Genomic DNA, 26,306 nt, shown 5'->3' on the forward strand with positions numbered 1-26,306 from the left:
AGTGGTATAAAAAAATGAGAACAAATCAACAAATGATTAAAATAGAGTGTGATGACGATGATCTCACAGGGTATGTGGAAAGACAGTGAAAAACACTGCTCGGAAGGGGTGTGTATGTCAGGGAAGGTGTTTTATTTTGGGTTCTTCCCGAATCAGGCCGAAGACAAAGATTCCAGTCCCAGTGGGCTATAAAGTCAGTAAACACAAGTAGGGGAATGGAGAATTGAGACAGGGAAGAGAGGGAGGCCAATAAAGCATTCATTTTCAAGCCATTTGTCAGTGTGGGTAACTGGAACTGCATTCTGCTGGGACCCTTTGGGAGCCAATGTAGAAAAGATGCTATAGCATTATCCCACCTAGGACTGGGGTTGCTGGGAGATTTATACACCAAATCCCAATGAAAAAAATTTGAAAATTAGGTTATTGTGGTTGTCATAGAGGCACCATAGTATCTGCCTGAAAACTAAATACTTATTTTTCACACAAAAGTCTTACTTTAATAGCCTTTAAAATAATATTTCAGTAATGGTTAAATATTTTTATTTTCATATCACTAGGGAAGAAAGAGATTTATTAATCCTGAGAATGCATAGGGACCCTTCAATCCAATAATCCTATATTGCTGTAATAGAATCACTAATTCTCAGTATTAAGGGTATTTATTTTTCTGTTTCTGAACATGCCTTCTACCTAGGGCTATACTTGCCGTCTTCCATACTTCAGCCTTCTAGGTCTTACACGGAAGTTGTGCAAATAAGGCAGCGTAAATCTGAGTTAACATCTATTTCTCTTTTACTTCATTTCTTCAGAGCTTCTGTAGAAATCTTTTTACCTTTTTTTTTTTTTAAAGGAGGGCTGGTCCACAGTATGACAAACAAAAATTTAAACTAGATTTCTACAAAGAGCCATAGGAAGAAAAAATCTCATGGGCTTACAGAGATGGATCTTGTTCTCCACGTGAGCTGTGGGCTCACTTTCCCTTGCAGCAGCAAGTAAATCCCTCAGCACTTCCCTGCCTGAGCGCCTCCCTCCACCTATGGCTCTCCACTTCCTTAGACTGTGTGCATTTCAGTGACTTATCAAACTATTAGAGGGCTAGTCCATCAGGAATCTTATCACCTGCAGTTTTTATGGACTGTTCAGTAATAAAAATAAAGAGGAGTTTGAACCCCCTGACATGGAAACCTTCAAGAAGCCATGGAATGTGGTCACTGGTATTTCTGGTATCTTTTAAATGTCAAGAGAGCAGAATTTCTCTTGTCAGTTGTCACAGCAAGGCTAACAATTAAAGCCATCTGCTCTTCATTTCACTCCCCAAGGGCATCTTTCATTTTTCACCAACTTCCTGTTGTTGACAGCACAGTTCCTCCCAATTTCTTTCTGAAACTGTGAAGTCACCACCAGGCTCAGGCCATTCAGGGAACTGCTGGTGTGCTCCAGAACGTCCTGTGCCCTGGGAGCTGCAGCCTCCAGTAACTGGGACCCGCAGACTGCAGTATCTGGGACCCTGTAGCAGATCCAGTTCATGAAGAACACTGGCTCCTCCCCAAGCAATACTGCCCTAGTAGACGTGCTTGTGCCAGGACCAGCAGTACAGCTGACACTGTGTTGGGGTGGGGAGGTTCTCATTTAAGAAAAAATAGGAAGAAAGGAAAAGAATAGGTAAAGAGGGGGAAAGGAAGCCAAGAGGAGGCGAAGATAAGGAAGGAAAGGAAGAAGGAAGATAGAGAAAAAGAAGGGAACACAAAAGAAAAGGGAGAAAACAGAAGAAAGCAAGGGAAGGAAGGGGAAAAAAGAAAAGCTAGTATGTTTGGTTGTTTTTTTTTTTAATTCAGGATCATTGCTTTACTCTGTTGGTGTTAAAATACCTGTCCATCACAAATTTTATATGCCTTTATTGTTGTTGTGTTTATCTTAAAAGAAGGATGGTGGCAAATGAAAAAGAGCAGAAAGTATATAAAACAAGTTTATAGATTCCATAGACTCTGTAAGAAACCTTAAGGTGAACAGATTGCAGTGATTCAGACTAATAATTTTGCTGATTAATGTACTCAAGGGCTGTTCTTTTTTTGTTGTTATTGTGAGAATGCCATGAAACAATAAGAAATGTAATCCTGGTGCTAAGAAAACCACCTTATAGTTTGGGGGATAGATTTTTCTGTCTGATATCGAAGGCCATCAGATATCATATACTTATAAATGTTGTGAATTCATAATGCAATATTTGAATGAGTTTATGGATCAACTCAGTCCAGACAAAAGCAAAGTTTCCAGAAATTCTGTCAGCCTGAAGATCATGTATAATCCAGGGAAATACACAGTTGTCATCATTTCAAGCAGAAGTTTTAAAATACCTAATTAGACTTGTTAATAAGTTTTTCACTTTTATATGCACTTTCCTAACTAAAGCAAATAAACAACTTCTAAGGAATAATTCTCTTTGGCGCTCTCTCATGGGATACTTTCACTGATTCTTCTCCGTGTTCCCTTCTAATGGGGCCCTCAGTACTCTGCCTTTCCCTGACTCCTTTGGCAACCGTCACTCTTTCAAAATGAGTCCTGTCTTCCAGCCTCTACCTGGTCCCAGCACAGTGTATGCATCCTAAACCTGCTAGACTGAAAACCTGCAGGCTGATCCCACAGCTCCCCTGTCTCCTTACTCTGCCAGTGAGGAAGTAAAATGCCAGTCTCCTCAGATCTTTTTAAAGAATTCTCCTGCTATGATATTCCCACTTTGCTTCAGCACAGTGTTCTTTTCCCCAAAATCTCTTTGTATAATTTGGTCAAGGCTCTCTAAGTTACTGTCATTCAGGCATGGTGGAGATGGATAGCTAAACAACCAGACTGCCCCACTGTTGGTCTGGTGGGGATGTGTCCATCACTGTCTTTAAAGTATTTGGGCACTTACTACACATTCACCCTTAGTTTAGTTTTGTCTCTACCTCTACCTTTCACTTTCTCTCTCTCTCTCTCTCTCTGTTGCACTCTGTCTTCTCATTCTGTGGCAACCTTGAAAACTGTATGTTTAAGATGGCAACACTTCAAGATAGAAGAAGCCTGGAGTCACTGCTTAGAGGAGGGCTGCCAAAAAGAACCTCCCAAGCCACTTCAAACTGTGAAATGAGCAAGAAATAAACCTTTATTGTATTAAGCTACGGAGATTGGGGGATTTGTTTGTTATTGCAGCATGGCCTATTCTATCGTGTCTATTCCAAAAATTGACACCTGAATTACAGCAGTGATGTAACAAACCTAAAATACAGGGCACTGACTTCGCTCACAGGTAGAATTAGCAAAGGAACTGATATGAGGGGCTTAGCAGTTGACAATCTATGTTGCACAGTGACAAAATATTTGGATAAGCTGTCTCGTGCAATAACTTGAGAGGCAGACCATGTGCCTGCCGAGTGAAAAGCTCTAGGGGGAAAGCCTGGAAAATACCATGTTATTGTGTTTTGACTATTATTGGCTGTGTTTAACAAGTTATTACAGGAAAAGGATGAGTTTAGAAAAAAATTGTCTAGTTTGTAAGTGATTATCTCAGGGAAAAGAACTTGGAACATTGCAAGTTTGAAGAAATCTAGCTGCTTCTAAACCTGAAGGGGTGGAAAGTGGGTTCTTTGGATGCTATTGGCAATAATGGTCCAGTAAAAAAAACTTCTCAATTGAATAAACAGAACCTAGGAAAAGATGAGATTAAGGGTATGCTCTCCTCATTTGTTTTGTTTCCAGATAGGCTACAGTAGCTGTCCCTAAGTCAAAAGAGAGAGGCTTGAAGACAAAAAAGCACAGAAATGAGCTAAATAACTTGTCTTTTAACTTCTAGGGACTACACTGAGAGGTACCATCTCCAAACTCTGTAACAGAATGGTTTATTACTTGAGATGATACTTAATTTCATGTGTCAATTTGACTAGGCCATAGTGCCCAGGTATTCAATCAAAAACATTTTTCTAAATGTTCCTGTAATGGTGTTTTTTAAATGAGATTAGCTTTTAAATCAGTGGATTTTGAGTTAAACAGATTACCCTTCATAATGTGGGTGAACCTCATTCAACTAGTTGAAGGTCTTACTAGAACAAAGATTGACCTCCCCTGAGCAAGGAAGAATTCTGTCAGCAGACTGTCTTTGGACTCAAACTGAACTCTTCCCTGAGTCTCCAGCCCTTTGGACTTCCGCATCAAATTTCAAACTAACCAAACCCCACAATCATGTGAGCCAATTCCTTAAAATAAATCTTTCTCTTGAAATATATGCATACCCCTTATTGGTACTAATACACCTGAATATTGCAAACTTTATATTGGATTTAATAACTGGGTAGTACTTTGAGTTGTCCCTCTTAAAAAGGGTCAATATATGTTCTAGGTATGGGAGGGAGCGTGAAAGTGTTATTTAGTCATCTGAAGGGGGAGCTTTGACAAAAGCTAACTAAGCATGCACTGATCCCATTTCTCCTTCAGGGAACACAGGAAGGCTACATTTCCGAGCCTCCCTTCCAGGTATATTGGGGCTATATGACAATTCTGGCCAATAGGATAGGAACACTGAAGAAAAAAGGCATTAACAAAAATATTTAAATCATATTTATTCTTTCAGTCCAAAATAACTACTGTTAATATTTTTCATATGACCTATTACTATGTGCTTGCATATGTATGTATATGTACTGTATACAGTATATACTGTAGTATATATGTATACTGTACATACATAGGTTTATGTACATATGCACATAATTATGAGAAAATCTTGTTTGGGGGAGTTTCTACAGCACACGTATATATACTAGGGTATATACTATATATAGTACATATATAAGTGCATATACATACATATGCAAGCACATAATAATAGAATCTCATATGAAAAATATTAACAGTAATTATTTTGGACTGAAAGAATAAATATGATTTAAGTATTTTTGTTAATGCCTTTTTTCTTCAGTGTGAATTTGTCTTTTGCAATTTAAAAAGAAAAATATGATTTATTAAAATCAATCAAAGCAATTATCTTTCATGTTTGAGATCCTCACTTCATTCCACCACGTAACAACTCAGTCATTTTCATCTTCCACTGTCTTCCATTAGCACAATTCAATGACTATTTTCCATATCAGGACACTGTATTAAGATAGGCCAGGCTTTGTTAGGGTAACAAAATAAACGCAGGTCTCAGTGGTTTAACATGACAGAGTTTCATGTCTCACTTAGGTCACCTCGAATTCAAGCCTTTGGTCATATTCTTTATGTGATGACTCTAGCATCCATCTCCTTCCTTCTGGTTGTGTCACTAGCTTACCTACGTGGCCCCAAAGTCCCCCCAAACAAGAGTAAGAAAGAACATGTATGGAGTTTTATGACCAGGGCAGAAAGAGATGTACATACATAGGTTCGTGTACACATGTAACATATAATTATGAGAAAATTTTGTTTGGGGGAGTTTGTACCATAAACAAGTATTTCCAAGTTAAAAAATATTCCTAATAAATGAATTTTGCACTTCTCACTTATTTCCAGACTTCTTTTATGAACACAGGCTTTTAAAAACTACAAATGGAAAATTTTGTGCTATTAGATCTTTATAGTCTATTCTATTCTATGACTTGACAGATTCTTACCAAAAAAAATCATATTTTCTTGCTGGCTGGCCTTTAAACTAAGAAATAAAATTTTATTTGAACATCTATCTATAATAGAATTTTAAATATTATATACAGGTATTTTCTCCTTTGTTCTTTTCACATATTTCTTTATATTGAATATTTTGTATAGCATTTCCACAAATTATTTTATTAGTATCCAATGATTATAAGTGCTAATCTGCTCACCTAGGGTCCTAGATTAGATCGTTAGATAATATTTACTATTATGAATAATTCTGGATGAACATCCTTGAATTTAAACATTTGTCTATATTTTCGATGGAATTGTCGATGTCTGAATGGATTGTCACACACTGATATGGAAATTTATCACCACCTCTCCTATTTAATGCATAATATATTTATTTTGTTATTTAAACATTAACATTTTCTTAACATTAAACAAACAGCATTCCTCTAAGTAGCCACAATATTTATAAAATTAACAAATAAAAATTCATGTATTTAACAAATTTCCTCATTATCTGCAAAACTACTTAATAAAATCCTTCAAAACATCCAATTAAAACTTTAAATCTAGCCTATCCATTTCTCTTAAATGCATTATACATTATAATTAGAAGAAAAAACACAGAAATGTTATTACATAGAAAGAAGATATAAACTTAATATTCTGGATTTAAGTTTCTTTTGCATCACTGTAATTCTTCTTGCTAACTTTTGCTTTTTATAATTTCCTGGAGTTACCTTCCCAACAATGCAGTAATTCTACCAGACTCAAAAGAAAAGCCGCACTGTCTCAGACTAGCTGCGGTTGCAGAATCTGGAATGCCAACCTGTTGATTCTTGGTTGGTACAGGAACTTGACTGCACGGTCTGAGATGATTCTCATCTGAGCCTCTAGCTCTTAAGCAGCGTCTTGTTGTGTAAGAAAGTCTCTGTTGCTACCTCATAGGACTTGTAAGTCCATTCCTTTCACATAAATGTTAATTTTATGAAGCTTGAGGCTTCCAAAGTGTTGCTGTAACTTCAGTTTCTGTATAACTGCCATCACCTCACTCATTGTTCTGCTCTTGCGTCCTATTGCCCTGGTCAGTTAGTACTATTGCAGACTTACCCATGCCTTACCTGTATCTCACCACCATTTTCATCACTGACTGTGATGTTAGCTGTAAGGTTTTTGCAGATACCATTTATCACATTGATGAGGCTACTTTTGAAAGTTATAGATAGCTGAGAGTTTTTGTTATCAATGACTATTGAATTGTATCAAATATTTTTACTCACTTATTGAAAAGACTACGTGATTTTTTTCTTTGTTATCCTGTTGATGTTGTGTATTATAGTGCTCATTTTAAAATGTTATATCAATCTTGCATTCCTAGGATAAAACCAGTATTGTGCTGGAATAAGATTGTACCAACCCCTAAGAGTCAATAGTTCAATTTTCAAGAATTCTTCTAGCTAGTTTTAAATACAGACATTTTTAAATACTAAATTATATAAACTTAAGAAGAGAATGTATTAAAAGCAAAAGAACTAAATACTCAAAACTCATCACTTCCTAATTATTACATTTTACTATCACCTGTGCTCTTGAGGTGATTTTTATCTATTTTATCTGTACGATGGAAATACTATGTAGTGGTATGCCTCCCTACTCCTGCTCAGTGATGTCACATTGATAGCTTAAACGCTCATGCTGGAAGTATTTGCACCATGACAATAAGCAAATATTACAAATCAAAGCTTGATTTATTGTTTTATTGATTATCTATCCTTATAAAAGTGAGGAAGAAAAAGCTAATAATGCTGATTTCACTTAAAAGTGTGTGTGTCTAGCCATTATATTGTGTGTAAGACAAAACTGATTAAACTAACTTCCAGTATTTGAAAACCATTAGTTGATTCAGCAAAAAATGGTGCTCATATTATTGATGAATGGGTGAAGTCCTACTACACTTTTGTTATTTCACTTTTGTCTTACTCATTAACGTAAACCAAAATATCAACCAACATTTATATTGAAACTGCACTTATTCATCTGTTGCAACCATAGGTTGTCGACAAATATAGTTCAGTAAAAGTCAATAAAATCAATGAGACTAATTAACTATATGGAATTAACAGTAAAAATAATTTATATTTTATTAAGATTTATAGATCTTATAGTAAATATCCTTTATATCAGTAAATTTATAATGAACTTGTGTGTGCCTATGTATATATAATATCCATATATGCCTTTTTAATTTGGAGAGCCAGTTGTTAAATATTTATCAGCAAGTCACTGGATAAAATGAAGTACATCATGATGTACTTCTGCTCTTTTAATATAACTGGACCTGATTTATTAGTATGTAATTTAAATTTTTTTTCTATATGGGTCCATGGGGGATATTGGGATGTGCTTTTTTCCCTTTTTGTAATGTCCTTGCCTGCTCTGTATTGGGTTTATATTGGCTTAATGAAATGAATTAGAAATATCCTCCCCTTGCCTTTTTTTGTCAACAAGTTTGAATGAGGTTATTATTATTTTTTCTGTAAATGTATATTAGAATTAACCTGTCAAGCCATTTGTAACTAGAGATTTGGGATTTTTTTGGCAGGAAAGTCTTTAATTACAGATTCAATCTCTATAATACATATACATCTACTTAGACTTTATGTATATTCTATGTGCATTCAAAATACATTTCTTATCTCAATTTATACCATAGTTGCTTTTCTGGATAACACAAAGTATATCAAAAATGTGTAAAAATATTCAAGATTATTTTTAGCTAGGATTAGAGATTAGACTCAGATAACTGTAAACACGTTTTTCATATACACATATAGAGATTAGACTCAGATAACTAAACAGTATTTCATATAATATAGGGGGAAGACATTTGAAAGCCATGAGTGTTTAGAGAATTACATGATCTGGAGTAAAGTTGTATTTATTCTCCTCAATATTTACACCTTTAAAGTTTTAAAACTTCAATTTTCTTCAATGTATTGTTCTTTCCTCAATATACTATTGAATAAGTACTTCAATACAATTTTTAATAAAAATGGAGACAGTTTAAAAAAAAAAGAAATCCATGAGTGTTACAGGACAACTTTTTGTTGTACAACACAGTTCTGTGTTTGCAGGATATCTAGAAACCCTGGTTAATGTCTTGTATTGACTACTCACCATCTTCATAACAAATTTCCATGGGCCTAGCTAAAATTTGAAAGGATAGAGTGATGAGAGTGGGTCTGATGGCATAGAACTAATATTCTTTGACAAAATCTGCCTCTTTGGCTACTCAAACAGACATTTATATTCTTCCCCTCCATGGAACACACCCTCTCCATGCTCAAGAAATGACCCTAAATTCTATCGAGTGACTACATTTAACTCCAGTTCTGAGATTGCTAGTCCTAATGTGCTTCTTGTGGTTCGATGATTTATAAACTAAAATGCAAGTTATCTGCCTCCAGTATACCCACTACAAAACACTGGAGAAAGAACAAAATAATCTTAGTAAAGTTACTCTCTAAATACAGTAAAGTAGTAGATGCAATAGTTTCTGATCCATAACAATCATTAAGTTTGGCTAGGCAGTAAAGCAAAGACTCCAGCCCCTAAAGGTGGAGTTAAACTCCTTCTTTAGCCCACCTAGAAGCCCTGGTTACTTCCTCTGGAAAGTTTTTCTATAGCAAATAGGCTTTAAAGTGGCCCTTATGATCCCACTTCCTGGTGGTCACACCTTTGTATGATCCTCACCCCTTGAGTGTGGGTCAGATCCGCAACTTACTTTGAACCGAAAGAACACGACAAATGTGATGGGATGTCACTCCCATAACTACATTACATTCTATAAGACTCCTTCTTGCTAGCAGACTGATTTGTTCCCTCTATTCTCTCTCTCTCCACTGCAAGGTGTCATAAAATGAATGGCCACTTGGAGAAGCCTACATGTCGAGGAACCATGAGCAGCCTCTAGGAGCTGAGGACTGGCTTCAGCAATAAACTGAAACCATTAGTCTTGCAGCCACAGAGAAATGAATTCTGCCAACAATCTGAAGGAGCTCAGAAGCAGATTCTCGCCAAGTCTCCAGATGAGGATGCAATCCAGCCTACCTGTTCGGACACTTGGAGCCAAGGACCAGCTAGGTCACACCTGGTCACCTGACTCACAGGAACTGTGAGTAATACATGTGTTTTGCTTTTAAGTCAATAAGTTTGCAGCAGTTTGTTATACAGCATTGAAAACTAATACACTCTTTTACCAGCTGTCCGTGAAACTGATGGCTCTGCCCTAAGAAAGATTCTTGCTTGTTCACAACTGAGGTGTGAACTGGGTGAAGCTGGGGGTCTAGAGGCTGCTCATCTCTTTAAACCTCCTTCCTGCAGCTCTAAGTTTGGTGTCCAGCTACTCTCAGCCAGGCTCTAGGCTTATTTGTTGTTTCTGTTTGGTTTGGTTTTGTTCAGCACTGTAATTCTCTCTAAAGTTCGTTATACTTCTTTTTAATTGGCTTCAAGTCAGTTTCATGTTTGAATAACCACAGCCAAGTGTCTTTCTAGAAATGAAATTTAAATGCAAAGTCTCTTGTCTTTCACTTAATGGACTGTCCTCTCATTCTCCTAGCTGCTCCACATAACTGCTAATGATTTGAGGCTTTCCGAAATAATGGTTTTGCATAGAAAGGCAATACAGTTAATTTCATCTCTGCCAGTAGATTGCTTATAGCCTCTTCAGTTTTTCACTCACTGTTTATAGCAGCTTTAATTTGGGGTGCAAAAACAGTTGGATTTTTTTACCTAACAAGATGTCAAATTACAGAACACTTGGGCAATTTAGACATCAGAGTCAGATACTGCCTCCCCCCAGCAAAATCACACATCCTGAGTGGCCACTCTGACTTGAATTCCTTTCTCTCCATAGCACTTTGCTAAATGCTTCCAGGCAACCAACACGACTTACTGAATCTTTCCTACAACTTCCCCTAATGATATGGCTCCTGGCAGTTCTTGCAAGACCTTCTATTATAGGTGGCAATCAGTGCCCAGAAAAAAAAAAAAAAAGGAAGTTCTTTTACCCAGGAAGAAGAAAGAGTGGATGTTGGGGTTGAATACTAGCAATGACTGCCATGGGTATTGTATTCGTTTTCTATTACTACAGAGCACATCATCACCAAACATGGTGGGTTTTGAACAATCAACCATTCTATTTTCCCGTGATTCCATGGGCTCAGTTGGAAAGTTCTTTTTTAAGTCGTTTCTGGCTAATTAATGAGGTCACTTGTGAAGCTGCAGTCAGCTGTGGGTTGTCTGGGGCTGGTTGGTCTAGGGGTCTGAACAGGTATGGTTCATCTTCCAATTCTGTCTTCCAATAGGCTAGCCTTGGCTTCCTCACATGGTGACCTCAAAGAGAGCAAAAATAGAAGCTACAAGACTTCTCAGAGGCTAGACTCAGAACTGGCATATCATTTCCACAACATTCTGTCTGTCAAAGCAAGCCTTAATGCCAGCTCAGATTTAAGGATATGGGGAAACAGACTCTACCTCTTGATGGGAGGAGTTGCAATAAATTTTTAATCATTATAGGTATTAAATCAATACTTATAGGGCAAAGAAAAGAATTAGTAAAGAAAAGAAGGAGAACAAAGAAAAAGAAAGGAGAGAAAGAGGGACAAAAGAGGGGAAAAGGAAGGGGAGAAAAGAATATTTTCAGACATATTGAAAAGTAAAATACAGGGGAAAATACTCAGGATATAATAAAGCCAGTGCCCTAAACACAGAGAAATAACATTTAATAAATTTTAAAATAATAAAGTAATGATCATAACTTTAAAAAATTGTGAAGTTGAATTATATTTACAACACTCAACCTGTTTCACTTATCTAATGTTATACAGAAAATTACCCCAAATTTAGTGTCACAAGCAACCATCTGTTCTTCTCACAGCTTCTGTGGGTCAGGAATTTGTAAAGAGCTTGGGTGAGGAGATTTGCCTGGGGGTCTATCAATAGTGGTCAGATGTCAGTTGGAGCAGCAGTCTTCTCAAAACTTGTCTGAGGCCAGAAGTTCCATTTCCAGGGTGTCTGACTGTCACAGCTGATAGTTGGTACTGGTTTTTGGACGAGGGACCCCATTTCTCCACAAAGAAATTACCTCTCTGTTACCTGTCTGAATATGTTTGGCTAGTGGCATGGTGGCTAGCTTCTGCAAGAGCAGGCAATCCAAAAGGCCAAAGCAAAAGCTGCAGTGACTTTTATGATCAAATTTCAGAAGTCACACACTGTCAATTTCACTGCAATTTACTGGTCACATAACAGCAAACCTGATTTAATATGGAGGATTATATGCAAGCATGGAACAAGGAGGCAGACATCACTGGGGGCTGTCTTGGAGACTGGGTACCACAACCAGAAAAGATTTTTTTTAATGTGAAATATAAATTTAATATTTAAACCAACAAAACCTAAAAACAGGAATAAAGCTATGAGATTCAAAATTATGGTCTGTGAGGTAAGGCAATGATAAAAGGTTTATTTCAAGTACAAAATTTACAAATGGAAATTCCAAGTGTCACTGAATCTCTTTCACTGTTTAATTATGTGAAAGAGGACAATGGGAGGGAAAAACACATGTGCATCTATCTCTCAGTCAGTAGGCAAGATCCTTTCACATTTTCATTTGACAGAAGAACTCAGTAAAATATCTCCAAGCAAAAATAACCTCTGTAGAAATTTTGGCTTCATGTGAAATTTCTCTCTTCTGATAGGCCAGTGAGCAAAAATAGCCCACTGTTATGGACTGAATCATTTCTTTCCCAAATTAGTAATATTGAAGCCCTGAACCCTAAAGTGTCTGCATTTGAAGATGGAGCCTTTATAGAGGTAATTAGGGTTAAATGAGATCATAAGGGTGGATCCCAAACCCATATGACTGGTGTCCTTATAAGAGAGAGAAATAGCAAGGATGTGCATGTACAGAGGAAGGACCATGTGGAGACACAGTGAGAAGGTGGCCATCTGCAACCCAAGGAGAGTGGCCTCAGCAGAAACCAAACCTACTGGTACCTTGATCTTGGACTTCCAGCCTCCAGAACTATGAAAAAATTAAAATCTGTTGTTTAAGTCACTCGGGTTGTGGTATTTTGCTATGGCAGACCTAGAAAACTAACACACCCACCAACATTTAAAATACATTTGAAGTTAACAAGAGAAAACTGGTTGGTAGCATAAACGTTAAAATTGGGTTCCCTGTTTGGGGGTTTAGATTCCCTGTCTGGTATTTAATCTTTACCTTAGATAAATCTTTGACACTTCCAAACATAGAGATATCTATGGCATAAAAATGTAGTAGCCAGGGACTTGGATTTGTGTTAACTTTAAATATTAATGTTGACAAACTACCATTTCAACCAAATTGGTCATTTATCTGAAAGCTTTGACTATCACTATTATTTTTTTTAATTTTTAAATTTATTTTTTCAACATAGATTCCTAGGTGCATAATTTCTGTTTTGAAGTATGAGTATGTTTTTTGAGTCTCAGCCATTATTGGAAGCAGAGTTGCACTGCCATTTACAGTGCTATAACAAAGGGAGGGCAGTTGGGTAAGAAATGCCTTTTCTGGTTGCCAGTGGAGATGGAAAACTGTCAGGCTGTTCCCTGCGTGTCTGCCCAGCAGCTGGCCTGACCTAAGGCTTCTTGTCTTCCAGACATTCTGTTTTCAGAGAGAGCAACCTTCCTTTGCAAAAGGCCCCAGACTAGCAGAATTGGACCCCTTTGGTATACCTACTTCCTCTCACTTGTATTTACATAAGAAATTTTGTGCATAGAAAGGAAAGAACGGAAAAGATATTCACTGCAAGACAGGAATGAGATTTGTGTTGTCACTGCCTTCTAAGTATCTTAAAACACAACTGAATGGAGAAGGATTATGGAATAGTAAAATGCTGTCTAAAATATTCAGTGAATGAATAGCATGAGACATTTACCATAAAAATGACACTGAACCAAAGAAGCAATTCCTTCACTGAGTGCACCCACAACTAACCTTAATATTGCTGTGAGAAATCTGTTAATAAATGGCGCTGTAGTGGGTCAAGAAACTTTTTATTTTTGTTGAGTCTTAAGACCATCCCTTCATAAGGGTAGTAGTCATTTGTCACCAGAGTTTTGTTGTTAACACTTGTAGCAACTTTTTAGAAATAAGTTATTGTAGTTTATCATCTATTTTGAAGTTCTCCTAGGGTTAATTTAGTTTTTAAAGTCTAAACCCTGAATGTGTTGATTTTATTTATTAGGTCCAGAAAAAGATACCATTTTTGTTATAATATTCTAGTTTTTAGAGCCATGTCTGGGTGAGATATGGGTATTCATGGATTAAGTAGACTATTAGCCGAGAGAAAAGAAGCAAAGAAGCAGAGTGGTTTGTAATTTTTTTTGTAAGTGAGATCTAGAGTTTAAAAAGTTAACTTCTGGTCCCAGATGTGTTACTACGAACTACGTGACTAACACATTAGGAAAGTCACTTCACATCTTTGAATGTTCTTCCTTGTCCGTATAAAAACATCCAAGATTGTGGTGTTAATCTACTGTGGAAACATATCAGTGTTTCCCACGTGGGAGGAAGTCTCGGTAACACGCTTGTGGGAGCAGGGAAGTGTGTGCTGTGGAGCAAGTCAGGGGAGGCTCCACCCAGGATCAAGGAGATAGGCCCGCCTGAGCCACCAGCAGTCCTTCTGCATGTGTGACCAAGGAATCTTTACAGAGAAAAACTCCTCTTGTGAGAAGAGAAAATCAGGCTCTTGAGCCAGCATGGCTGATCTCTCAGTTGTCAGTGGAGACCAATTCTGAGACAGTCCTGGCTGCTGCCCCATGAACTTACATTGAAATCTTAGCTGAAGCAGAGACTATGTGTAAAAGCAGAGACATAACCATGAATAATGGTTTCTTAGAAACTCTTGTAAAACATTTAGAGATTAAATGATGCTTGTATGGAACAGGTATGACAATTTACAATTATGGAGAAAGAGACATTTTTCCCTACTTCTGCTTGGAAAATAGCATAGTGTCCAGGCATCAATGGCTCCAGCAAACACAAGAGACCTTCGTGCACCCACAGTTCCGCCCTCCAAAAGCAGCAAAGAAGATGTGACTTGGTTTAATGAGAGAGAACACAGCTTCCCCGGCACAGACATCAGGTCCTCAGAGTGGACTCCAAGCAAAGTGACACCTTCAGACCAGTTTAGAACATCAGCTAAAACACTTTTGGCAAGTGGACTTAGAATGGTATTGATAATTGAGTATGTTACATAATATAGTTTTTCAGACATTTTTCAATCCAGCGTATCAGACAACCAGGGCAGGCGGAAGAAAGGGAAGCATGTTCCACTTCAATAAAGCAAGCATGCTCTAGACTTCTGTTTCTCAAACTGTCTTCTTGTGGAACATAATTCCCCACAAATTAATGAAGGCAAAATTGGGGTTTACCAGAATGTTAAGACAAGATATTAAAAAAAGAATTGGGAGAGATGATAGACCTAAAGGACTGAAGAATGGAGAGAAAACTTAGAATTCTAGCCATTTCTGAGTGGAAAAACAAGAATAACTTGAACAGAAGGAATAAAAAACAATTAAGGTAAGCTTATCTGAACTGAAGAATATTCTCTTTTAATATGTGCTGTTACTTGGTGCCAGGCACTCTTTTAAATACTTTAGCTGAATTGTCTCATTTAATTCTTAAAATAATCCTCTGAGTTAGTTTATATTAGTCTCATCTGGAGAGGAGGAAACTGAGCTTTCTAATGGTTAAATGGGTGCTCACTATACTGTTCCTGGGATTATAAGTCAAAGAAGAATATAGTCTTAATGTCTTGACATACACACACACACACACACACACACACACACACACACACACACACACACACACAAAGGAGTTTACCATGGACTCCAGGAAAAAATTTATAAACAGATATAACTCAGACACATTTTTATATGACTACACATAAAAGTATGGAAAAATCCAGGAAGAACTAGTATATTAATTATAAAGTAAAAAGAATGGGCTATCTCAGATATCTTCTGTAAAACAGTAAATATTGGAAAACAAAAGGAGCAACATAGTTTTGAGAAAAAAAAGACAATAACCAGCGTGTCCTTTGTATCTGCATCAATATACACATAAAGAGTCATGAAATACATGACACAGGTGGTCTTCGAAAATATAAAGGGCTAGAGAAGAATAAAAATTAAGAACTGAAGAATATGGATGACAAAATATAATTTAAAACAATTAATCATATAAGTAATCTAAACAATTGTAAGTCTAAATACAAAATTAAAGGCACAGTTTTTAAAAGTGGTCTTAGAAGATACATAATTTCAAATTTAACTTTGTGTATTAATCTGGATTTAAAATAATAAAGTTTCTCATGTCATGTGAAAAAAAATCTAATCTTAATTTTTTTATAGCCCAAATTTCTTAAAAGTTATACAGGATAGTTAAAAGCACGAGCCTGAGAGAGATTTATTAGGCAAAGGCAAAGGTTATAAAATCAATTCAGCCAAAAGAGATTTCAAGGTAAAAAATATACATAACAGGAAAAAGAAGGTTATCTAATACTGATAAGAAGAGATAACAGCTATGAAAGTTTATGAGCAGAATAATATGTCATAGAGATATACAAAATCAAAATGAAGTTTAAAAATGTTGAAATGTTAACATTGAAAGAAATGTTAAGAAATGAAGTAAAACAAACCTATGAATATCGTAATGGGGACTTTAAATAAGGTTGCCTTGTGCAACTTTATGTATAAATCTTCATAGGACTTAGAGCACCCTAAGTTGAATTAACTACTTACTGAGGTCTCATGGTACATTCACAGGTGTTATTTTCTCATAGGAAAAACTCAATTAATTCCAAAATGCTGAAAATATATGTATTTTCAAATAATACAGGAAAATTTTTTAAGTTATACATAAGATATTACCAACAACAAAAAAAGGCCAACACATGCAGACTTGAAAATGTCCTTAAATAACTCTAGTGCCAATGAGGTATATAAAATTACAACTAAAATAATATTGAGACACTAAGGGTGACAGTGCTATACTTGAAACCTATGGGTTACCCAAAGCTATGTGCTCAGTTGAAACCATATCTGTAAATATGTTGCCTATTGAAGAACCCTTTGAATGGACAAATCTTCAATCTACATTCCTATTTCTGGACTGCTCTTGCTCTCACCTCCCCTTAAATAGGTAGTTCTTCATTTCTACAATTAGTTCCTTAGCATTGATTAATTTCCACTCAAATGTCATTTTTCCCAAGAAAGCCCTACCTTATATCCCAAACCATATCAGTTCATACTATTATTTGTAACACATTTTATTTTGATTACTGATTCATAAAATAGGAGTAGGTTGCTATGAAAAAGGAGCAGGGAAAAAGACTTAATGGAAATTAAAATTAAAATTGCCAGAATGTAAAAGTAAACTCAAGGGCTGGAAGATACATTTGAGGAATTCCCTTACAACAAAGAGCAAAAGGACAAGGCGAAAAAGCAAACAAGAGAATTCAATTCAGGAGACCAGAAACCTAACAATTAAGAGTTCCCAAAAGAGGGAAAAGAAAAAAACAGGGGAGAGAGAGGCCTTAAAAGAAATATTACAAATAAAAATTTCCAAAACTGAAGAGAGTAATCAATCATATATAAAACTGTTAAATGTTTACCTCTTAGGAAGGAAGCTTGGGTGAGGGAAAAGAATTAGAATTTAAGGTTTTTATTTTTATCTGTCTATATGGTTTAATTGTTTTCCATACACAAGATTCATCTTAAATTGATTTTATATAAATTTGAAAACAACATGAATGAGAACATTAAGAATGAAATGAAAAATTATGTACATTTTTTCCTTTATGTACTTTTTAATAAACCTCTCAATATTTTCCAAAATGATGCTTGAAAACCCCTGCATTTCTCTCCCTGCTCCAATGCAAACACTGTCTCTTCTCCTGAACTTGGTGGGTTTCCAGAGAAGCAGGCAGGACCTGGAGCAGGTCTGGGACTAGCATGAGGTGGGTGAGGCCCTCACCTCAGGTATAAAAGTTAAGTTGTACCCCAAAACTAAGTAACTAAGATAAGTAGTACCTTAATTCAGCATTTTAAAAAATCAAAAGTAATACAAAAAATCCATGATGAACAAAATATCAAAATTTTTAATAAAGGCATGAGTAGACTTACTGAATTTTCTTTTTGCCTCAAGGTGGTTTCAGTGTGGTTTAGCACAGCACTGCTGGTGAGCATGAACAAATCTTAGAATCTGTGGTATCTTTTTTTCAATTGAAGTATAGTCACTTTATAATGTTGTGTCAATTTCTGGTGTACAGCATAATGTTTCAGTGATACATATACATACATATATTCTTTTTCATATTCTTTTTCATTATAGATTACTATAAGACATTGAATATAGTTCCCTGTGCTATACAGTATAAACTTCTTATTTATCTATTTTATATATATAGTAGTTAGTATCTGCAAATCTTGAACTCCCAATTTATCCCTTCCCACCCCAATTCTCCCTTGGTAACCAAAATTTTGTTCTCTATGTCTGTGTATCTTAATAAAGGATTCAAACTCACTACTTCCTCCACCTTGTACCAGTCAGAGAGGGCCTGGGGTGAGCATGAGAACAGAGTGAATCCCAGAAAGAGTGTTCTGAGGAGATCTGTGCCCCATGAGAGGGGCCATAGTATTCTCCCACAGGAGAGTTTTACTATATGTGCCTCTGCATACGCTTTCGTTTGGAGTCTGGGCAGGTTGGTTGAGACAAGGAGAATGCTAGCACTTGCACCTGTGATTAGCAAGAAACATAGAGACATCCTCAAGGGATGTCTAATTGATGGGATATCAATGGGATACTAATTGATTCCTGACCAATGCATCACCTGCTCCCAATGCAAGAGGTGGCCACATGTACCACCATCCACAAGATGGCTGCCACTTATGGTTCCTGCACTGTGCCTGCTGAGCAGGTGAAGAACAATTGTGGTGCAACTAAGGGGACGGCACAGGAGCCAGCTAGAGGGAGAACAAGCACAAGGCTCAGCATAGGTGGCTCACACTGTTGGAGGAACAGTTGAACTGTTGGAGGAAGGAGAAGACAATTGGCCCATAAAATAATAACAAAAACACAAAACACTTAAGAAAAGTTAATGACGACACGTGAATACACACACAGATGCACACATGCACATTACAACTTTTCTGGCACTTAGAAAACAACGTGATTTTGAAATTTAAAGAAAATTGGTGATGAATTAAAGAGGGAACAATTACAATAAAATTGAATGACCATGTGGGTGAGAGATCTAATAATATGGAAGAAGAAATAGGCATATGTGACAAAATTATAAAAAGATACGTAAGAATAGGATGACAGATTCAGGAAGGCATAACTACTCTATTGATAAACATCTGCAAGTGGTATAATTGACGGAAAGATAGGCACAGAGTCAAAACCTCTTGGGTAAATCAAACAAGTTGTGTCCATCTGGGGATTCAGAAGAACATCAGAAGAGTCAGAGTACACAGCATGTTCTCTGAGAAAGATGCAAATCTCCTGGCCCCCAAAGGCTTAGTAAAACCTACACATTTGCAATGAATAGTATCCAAGTCAATCAAGTTTGAGAGCATACCTGTCCTCTTCTAAGTTTGGCCTGATACACAAAAGCCGAGAGTGCTCCAGGATGGAGCCTTGTCTGGAAACCTGCTGGAGACCTCTTCACCTGAGTCTAGTGTACCTCATTAATCTTGAGGTACACAGTGCTTGATATGATTGCTACAGGACAGTACTCGGTACTCTGGCTTGAAACAGCTTGTCAAGCATGTGCACAGCCTGCACAGTCTAACACAGCTTGATCTAATTACCATCTTGAATGCTGTGCAGTTTCCCAGGGGTTTCTAGGAGATCCCAGCTATAGGACCCATCATCCTGCAAGGAAACTGAAAATGGGAAAGTAGGAGTCCCGGTGAGAGGAAAAGCAACAGATGCCAGAAAGGATATCATTAAACCAGTAACATTAAAAATTTTTCTAAGCAGAGAAAAGACTTGAATTTTCAGACCAGAAGAGCTCACTGAGTTCCAGGAAGGGCTCGTTAGGTAAGGCACACACTAATACTACATATATCCTGATAAAATTCCTGAATTCCAAGTAGACATCTTAATAAGCTTCCAAACAGAAGTGGTTATTTGCGAGGAAAAACAAATACATTTAACATTGAACTCCTTATCTGCTACAGAGGAATTAAGAAGAGAATTGATCATTTATCAGTGTCAAAAAAAAGATACGTGGGGATATGCAGAGATCAAAAATATAAAAGAGATGTGCTTTATTGGAGGCAATTACTAAACAAAGGATTCTAACCAAACAAAAAATTAATAAGAACAGAAACCTTGAGAAGGGAGAATGCAAGATGAGAGAATTACTGAGAACATGAACTTTGAAATTAAGGGTGGCCATATTTGCCTAATTTCAGGCCATTGAGATATAAGCAAATGACATGTGCTTGACTTCTGTGTTTTCTCTCTTTGGAAAAAGGTGCTTGCCCTGGGCCTCATCTTTCTCTCTGCTTGATGGCTAGGAAATGGGGAAAATCAGAGCAAAATTGAAAGACATGTTGGGAATGAGAGAGTCCACCAATCACAGGCTGATCACATCTGGACTTACTTGTGAGAGAATTAAATGATAGTGTTTGGTCCCCTGTATTTAAAGTCCCTTTGACACAGCAGCTTACTCAACTAATACATTAGGCTTAACCATATGAAATTGCTGATGTTCACTGAATAGTTGTTGACCTTGGAAAAATGGCAATTTTATATGGTTCAATCTAACAGCTCCTATTTCATAGATCAGTTGAATTTCTGTATTATAAATTCCAAGGCCTCCCGATATCTGTTCTTGTCCCTCTATTTTCCTTAAGGAGAAAATAATGAGACCCTTAGTCAGTCTTATTCTTTTAGGACTAGTGGTTCTTTGTAAACCAAAAAATGAGTAAGCATAGTGAAGGAAAGGAGAAATACTATGATTGTATTCTGACAGAAGATATAAGCAGAGTAAGGCTCAAAGGATTCTACCATTTTAATGATTTTTATGATTAAAAATCATTTAAATTTTAATGATTAAAATCATTTAAAATTAAATTCACAGTTTAAGCTGTGTATAATAACACAGCTAGTATTAGTTGATGCCACAGATCCACAAGAGAGTTGACATATAGTTACAATGTCTCAGGAAGTTGTTTTTCCCTCTAGCTTGGCTCAGGGTTGAGGTACATTTCTTTGCATTCTTCTGGGAGTAAAGAGGAAAGGGGGTAGTTTAATTCCTCTTAACTCATCCTGAAGATACAGCTTTAGGCTGCTTCCACTTCCAGGCAGGGCTGTTTCTGACTCCCCATTCTAGGTGGAACCTGAGCCTTGAATTCAGCCTGTTATGTCTCAGTGCAGACCACGTTCTGGAAGGTCAAGTTCACCTCATTCAGCGAAGACTTTCAGCATAAAAGTAGCTTCAGTCACTGTCTTACTGCTCTAGGTTCCTGCTTTTGGTTAGAAGTTGTCCTGAGAACTCTTATGTTTTTTGGTTATTTGATTCTTTTAAGAATTTTTTAAAAAAATATTTCACCCAGCATTTTTATTTGTTTTCAGTGGAGTATTGGTTCATAGTCATATTATCAGAAATTAAGGTCATCAATAAATATAAAAAATTTTTCAATATTAAGTTTGTTAAAGTATTGAGGGGGTCAGAGATGTATATATCAGGCACATCAATACTTCCCCATTTCGCCTACCTCCTCCCCTCTCCCCATCATTTTATTTATATCCTCTGATTTACATGGGGCTCGAAGAGCCAACTTGAAGCATGTACACAACCTTCAAATGGTGTTTTTGCAATTAAAATTCTTGTGTGGAATGCTAAAAACTCAACGGCTGTTGGTGACCAGACATTTCATTTGATACTTGAATATCTCTGCTCTATAGCAAGACATTTCTTTACTTGATATCAAATCTCTAAATATGTGTCCCAAATACATTTTGCTTGATGATTAAAATCTTTCAAAGACAAGAACTTGACGATATGCCTGAGGTAATTATAACAGGAAGAATAATAAAATGAGTAGATATCTCGAGCCTTAAACATGAAAGAAAATGAGAATCCTCTTCCCAAAAGTATGTAGTACAAAGTTAAAATATTAGTCAATGATCAGGAATGCAAAAGAATCCCAGTGTTTCTATGAGTACAATGTGAAGTTGTAGTATTTGCAAGCCCTATTTCTTTTCTTTCTTGTTACTTCTTACTTTGAGAGAATTTTAATGAGAAGAAAGAAATTCTTCGTACATAACATCTCCTTCATCGACTGTTAAAAGTATTGGCACCATAGACACAAAAATGTACCATAAAACATTCCTTTGCATTTTACATAGTTCCATGGGAAGGAATTTATGCAAATCATACTCACAGACAAAACATATCCTGGTGACATCATGATTTCACTGAACACTTTCCAACACTGAAAAAAAAAATGTTTCTTCTGTCCTTAACCTCCCCCACCAATGGCAACAGGCACATCCAGCTGTTGTTTTTAGAGAAGGGAGTCTGTTGAAGCACCACCCTGTTTTTGCTGGTCTCATCCTTCAGCATATTTGCAGAGTGCTAAAATCGGTTCCTCATGTTATGGTCAAGGCTGGAGTTCTTTGTTCTATAACTCCTTTCTGATTAAGATTTTCAAGAAGTTATTAAAAATAATAAACAAAGAATCCAGAGCAAATGTTATTAAAGGATACACATATTCTTGTTTGCCATCCTGACAAAATTCTAAACAGTTTCAAGCTGTTATAAAAATGAATATATAATTAAAATCATAAGCCAACTAAATTAAAACCATTAAGAATTTCATCATAATAAGATATATCAAATTCAAAACAAGATTTTATAGCTGATTTTGGTGGGGCATTGAAAATGTCACACTTCCTAGCTTTATCTTTGTGGTTTTAAGCAGAAATGATTTTGGCCAATGCAGGTTTTAAAATAGTGAATGCAATTATTTTATTCTTGGAGGAAAATACCCCTACCAGTGCCATCATTATTATAAGTGCCTCATAACAAAATCTTCACCACTTTAGCCCAAAATCCTGAAGAAAATTAGTGAAAATTCAGAAAAATGTTTTCTGATTATATAATCAGGTATTTGGTGCTGTACCCTCTCAGGAACAAAAGAAGTTTCTCACGAGCAGAAAGCACAGGTGCTTACCACAGTGTCTGGTCATTTAATTTTGCATTGTTATATAGGTAAATCACATACCCTAATCTGAATGTGCAAGGGTTCTTGGAGAAATAGATAAAATGTAGATACATATTATTTCATAGTAATCTTTTTGCATAAACAAAAACCTCAATCTGCAAAAATGAGCCTGTTGTGAAAAGTTTTTTTTTTTAACTAAACACTTTCTAGGTGGCAATTAATTGGACTAAAATTCGGGGAGTGAATTTTTATTTCCAGCCCCTTAATAGGCCCATTTCTTTAAACAGCAGTCATAGTGATAACGTTTTAACAATCTGTTGAGGATGAGTTAGAAGATGACTGGTAGAAATACTAAGAAAAATACATAAAAGCAAGGCTTCACTTCCAATGATCGTTTGGGCCTTTGGCCAATTTTCTTAATTTACACTTGGTCTCTTTGTTTCTTTTTCTGTAAAATTAAAGTTAGACTTGAATTGGTGGTTTTTCTATTCTTTTAGCCATAACAACCGTTGTTCAAAGTGCCCTGACAGAAATGCTCACACAGTGCAACTGCTGTGACTGAAGCAGCTACACCTTCTTACCTATCTCTGCATGGCATGTGGGCATGATGCTAGAGGCACATCAGCCATCTTGCAACCACAGGAACAAGATTCATAACCCCTGGATGACAGAGAAATAAAAAGAGCCTGGATCCCAAAAAGCATTAGGTAGCTACCATACTAGTCTTGTTCTAGCTGAGAACAATAAACCCTAATTGTTTAGGCCAAACTTAATTCCTAACTGATAGAGAAGTCAAGCTTTTCTTTCAACCTCCTCTATCCCCTAAAACTGGTAGTACACTGGGATAGCACTGTTGAAGCCAATGGTTAACAACTTCTGAGTTACAGAAACCAAAGCTGGTAACTAGAAGATGACCACACTCAGCCTTACGTGAAAGGAAGTCAAAGCTGAGTGAGGCAGAGATTCAAAAACCGAAGGGCATAGGAGTAGACTGTGGGGGAAGGCAGGGGCAGAGACCAAAGACAAGATTGTGTGTAAGCTCCTGCAATAAGAGCTTGCAGCTGTGTCTGCAGAGATTGGACATTAGGAACTGTGGCTTATAGAGAAGCAGTGAAAGCAGCTGTGAGCACACCTGTAGGCAAGGGAATGAATGAGCAGACAGGAGTCTGAGTAGAGCAGGCTGCGTGACGAATGACCGAAAAGCAATAAAGAAAGCACACTCAGTAGCATAAGGAATCAGGGAAAAGGTGGGAGGGTCCAGGTTTTACAGACTCACACCTATTCCTGGGCCTTTAATAGTTTCAGTTCAAAATTCTCGTTTAATTATGGAAATTGAGTTTTGAATTAGGAATGTGGGGGAGGGACTCAGAGAAGACTAAATTTAACTTATTGAATTAAAGGAATGCAGCATATCATTAACCTAGAAGAGACAGTTGTATATTAGGTTCACAAATGTAATACATAATTGCTCTTATTTGCAAAGGAAATGTAGCTTGTTTCTCTTTAAGTAATCTAATCTGCATCTTGCACTCCCATGCAGCCTCATTGACTCACTTGTAGGAGATGGGAAGGATGGGAGAAGCTTCTGTTCACAAATGAGTGGTATCTCAAAATAGTACCTCACTTTTAAAAACAGTTTTGTGTACTCCAGTCTCTAGTGTGGGGTCGAAAAAGGGAAGGGTTCCTAAGGGATCTCATAAAAACAGGGAACAGAAGGTCTTCTGTTTTCGTGTGTCTTCTTCTGTCTGTGGAGTGATAGCTCGACTAATCCGGTCCATAGATCAGTGTCACTGGTGAGCATCTAGTTCTGTCTGGCCGTGTGGATAGTGGATAGTCCTGTGGGTAACCTGCTTGATTAGAGTCCTGTAGTCTTACCACTCTGAAGCCTTTGAGTCTGGTGTTAGGCCAGCCTACCCTCCACTCAAGAGGATTCCCTTTAGTCAAAAGCACACTAAGAATGCCAGTAGGTGTAACTAAATCTGTGCTTGAACTCGAGATTCCAGAAATTCCCGCGTGCTCTAATATTTACCTGAAGCCCAAAATTTGTGGTGACTGATGTATTATCTTTAAAGACTCAGACATTGACACTCTCTGAACTCCCTAAGAAAATGACTGTTGAGTGACTGAAGCACAATATCCATACTTCAGAACCAGTTTTGACCATATGGAAACTGGGGAGGTGGAGCCAGCAGCCTCAAAGTCTCTAGCTGAGGCAGTCCTTTCTCCAAGTAATGTGAATCGGACCTATTTAGAATAAAAGTATAAAGAGGCATTTTGAGTTAAGCACCTTCTTCCAAATTCAACATAATTTGTCATAAACCCCATCTGTTGACAACAAAAGTTGATAATAAATTGGGATGGAGGAAGAGAGGGAGGAAGAAGAAGCGGAGGGAGGGAACAGAATCTGGGAAAATTCGAGAAGTTGGCTCCAGTCCCAGCCAGCCAGGGCACACAGGAAGATTATCAAAACAGTTAAAAGCCATGACCTTACCATCTCAGCATCCTACAGGATGGCTCTATTACACTGATGACATCTCATAGATTTTACTAAAAATAAAAGCAACAGATTTCCTTCCAGACTAGTAAGGCAGATGTGGGCTTGATAACATATAACACACTTGAAAATATAGAAACCTCGGTGAAGTTTGGGGGGAAATGTCAAGATTTCAACTTCAAAATGAAAATGGTCAAAAGGTACAAACTTCTAGTTATAAGATAAATAAGTCCTGGGAATGTAATGTGCAGCATTGATTATAATTAACAACACTGTATTATATATGTACAAGTTGCTAAAAGAGTATGTCTTAAAAGTTCTCATCACAAGGAGAAAATTATAACTATGAGTGGTGATAGATGTGGTAATCATATTGCAGTCTATACATGTATCAGGTCATTATGATGTGCACTTTAAACGAATGCAATGTTATATGTTGTGTGTCAGTTATATCTCAATTTAAAAAAAATTGAATTTAAAAAAACAAAGAAATGAAGGACAAATTGCCTTCTCTTTTGCTTGCCACCACTAATAAAGAGGTGTAAAAACTGGTTCCATCTTTGAATTTTGGAGGTAACATGTATCACATCTGCATTTACTGTGTTTACTGATTTACTGATATGAGTGGACTCAGAAAAGGAAAAAACTTGCTACTGGCTCTAGGCTTGAGTACAAGGGGTCCACACACTTGGCCTTTATAATACATCTGACACAACAAAATTTGAATTATCTGCAGTAGACCACATGTCTTATGTATTCTGTAGCAAATCCGGGTCAGATAATCACCATGGAGGCCCAGGATATTCAGTCAAATACAATCCATCAACTAATAAGTATTCTCCCTTGGCAAAAATCATTTGGCCTGATGTTCAGCCCTAGTATAGACAAGAAGCATAAAATGTAATAC

General features: G+C 36.8%; 2 long non-coding RNA genes across 2 annotated transcripts in view; one reads left to right on the forward strand and one right to left on the reverse strand.

Moving 5' to 3' along the window:
• The window catches only part of LOC140685735 (uncharacterized), a 280,125-nt gene that overhangs the window by 125,212 nt on the left and 128,607 nt on the right, over positions 1–26,306 (forward strand). The window contains exon 3 of the long non-coding RNA XR_012059096.1: positions 9,523–9,787. This is a non-coding gene — a long non-coding RNA (uncharacterized lncRNA). The remainder of the gene's footprint in view (positions 1–9,522; positions 9,788–26,306) is intronic.
• LOC140685734 (uncharacterized) overlaps positions 1–26,306 on the reverse strand; it is a 135,002-nt gene that overhangs the window by 99,066 nt on the left and 9,630 nt on the right. The gene's annotated exons all lie outside the window — the stretch shown is intronic.

The sequence above is a fragment of the Vicugna pacos genome, chromosome 2, assembly GCF_048564905.1.
Source record: "Vicugna pacos chromosome 2, VicPac4, whole genome shotgun sequence".
Taxonomy (NCBI): domain Eukaryota; kingdom Metazoa; phylum Chordata; class Mammalia; order Artiodactyla; family Camelidae; genus Vicugna; species Vicugna pacos.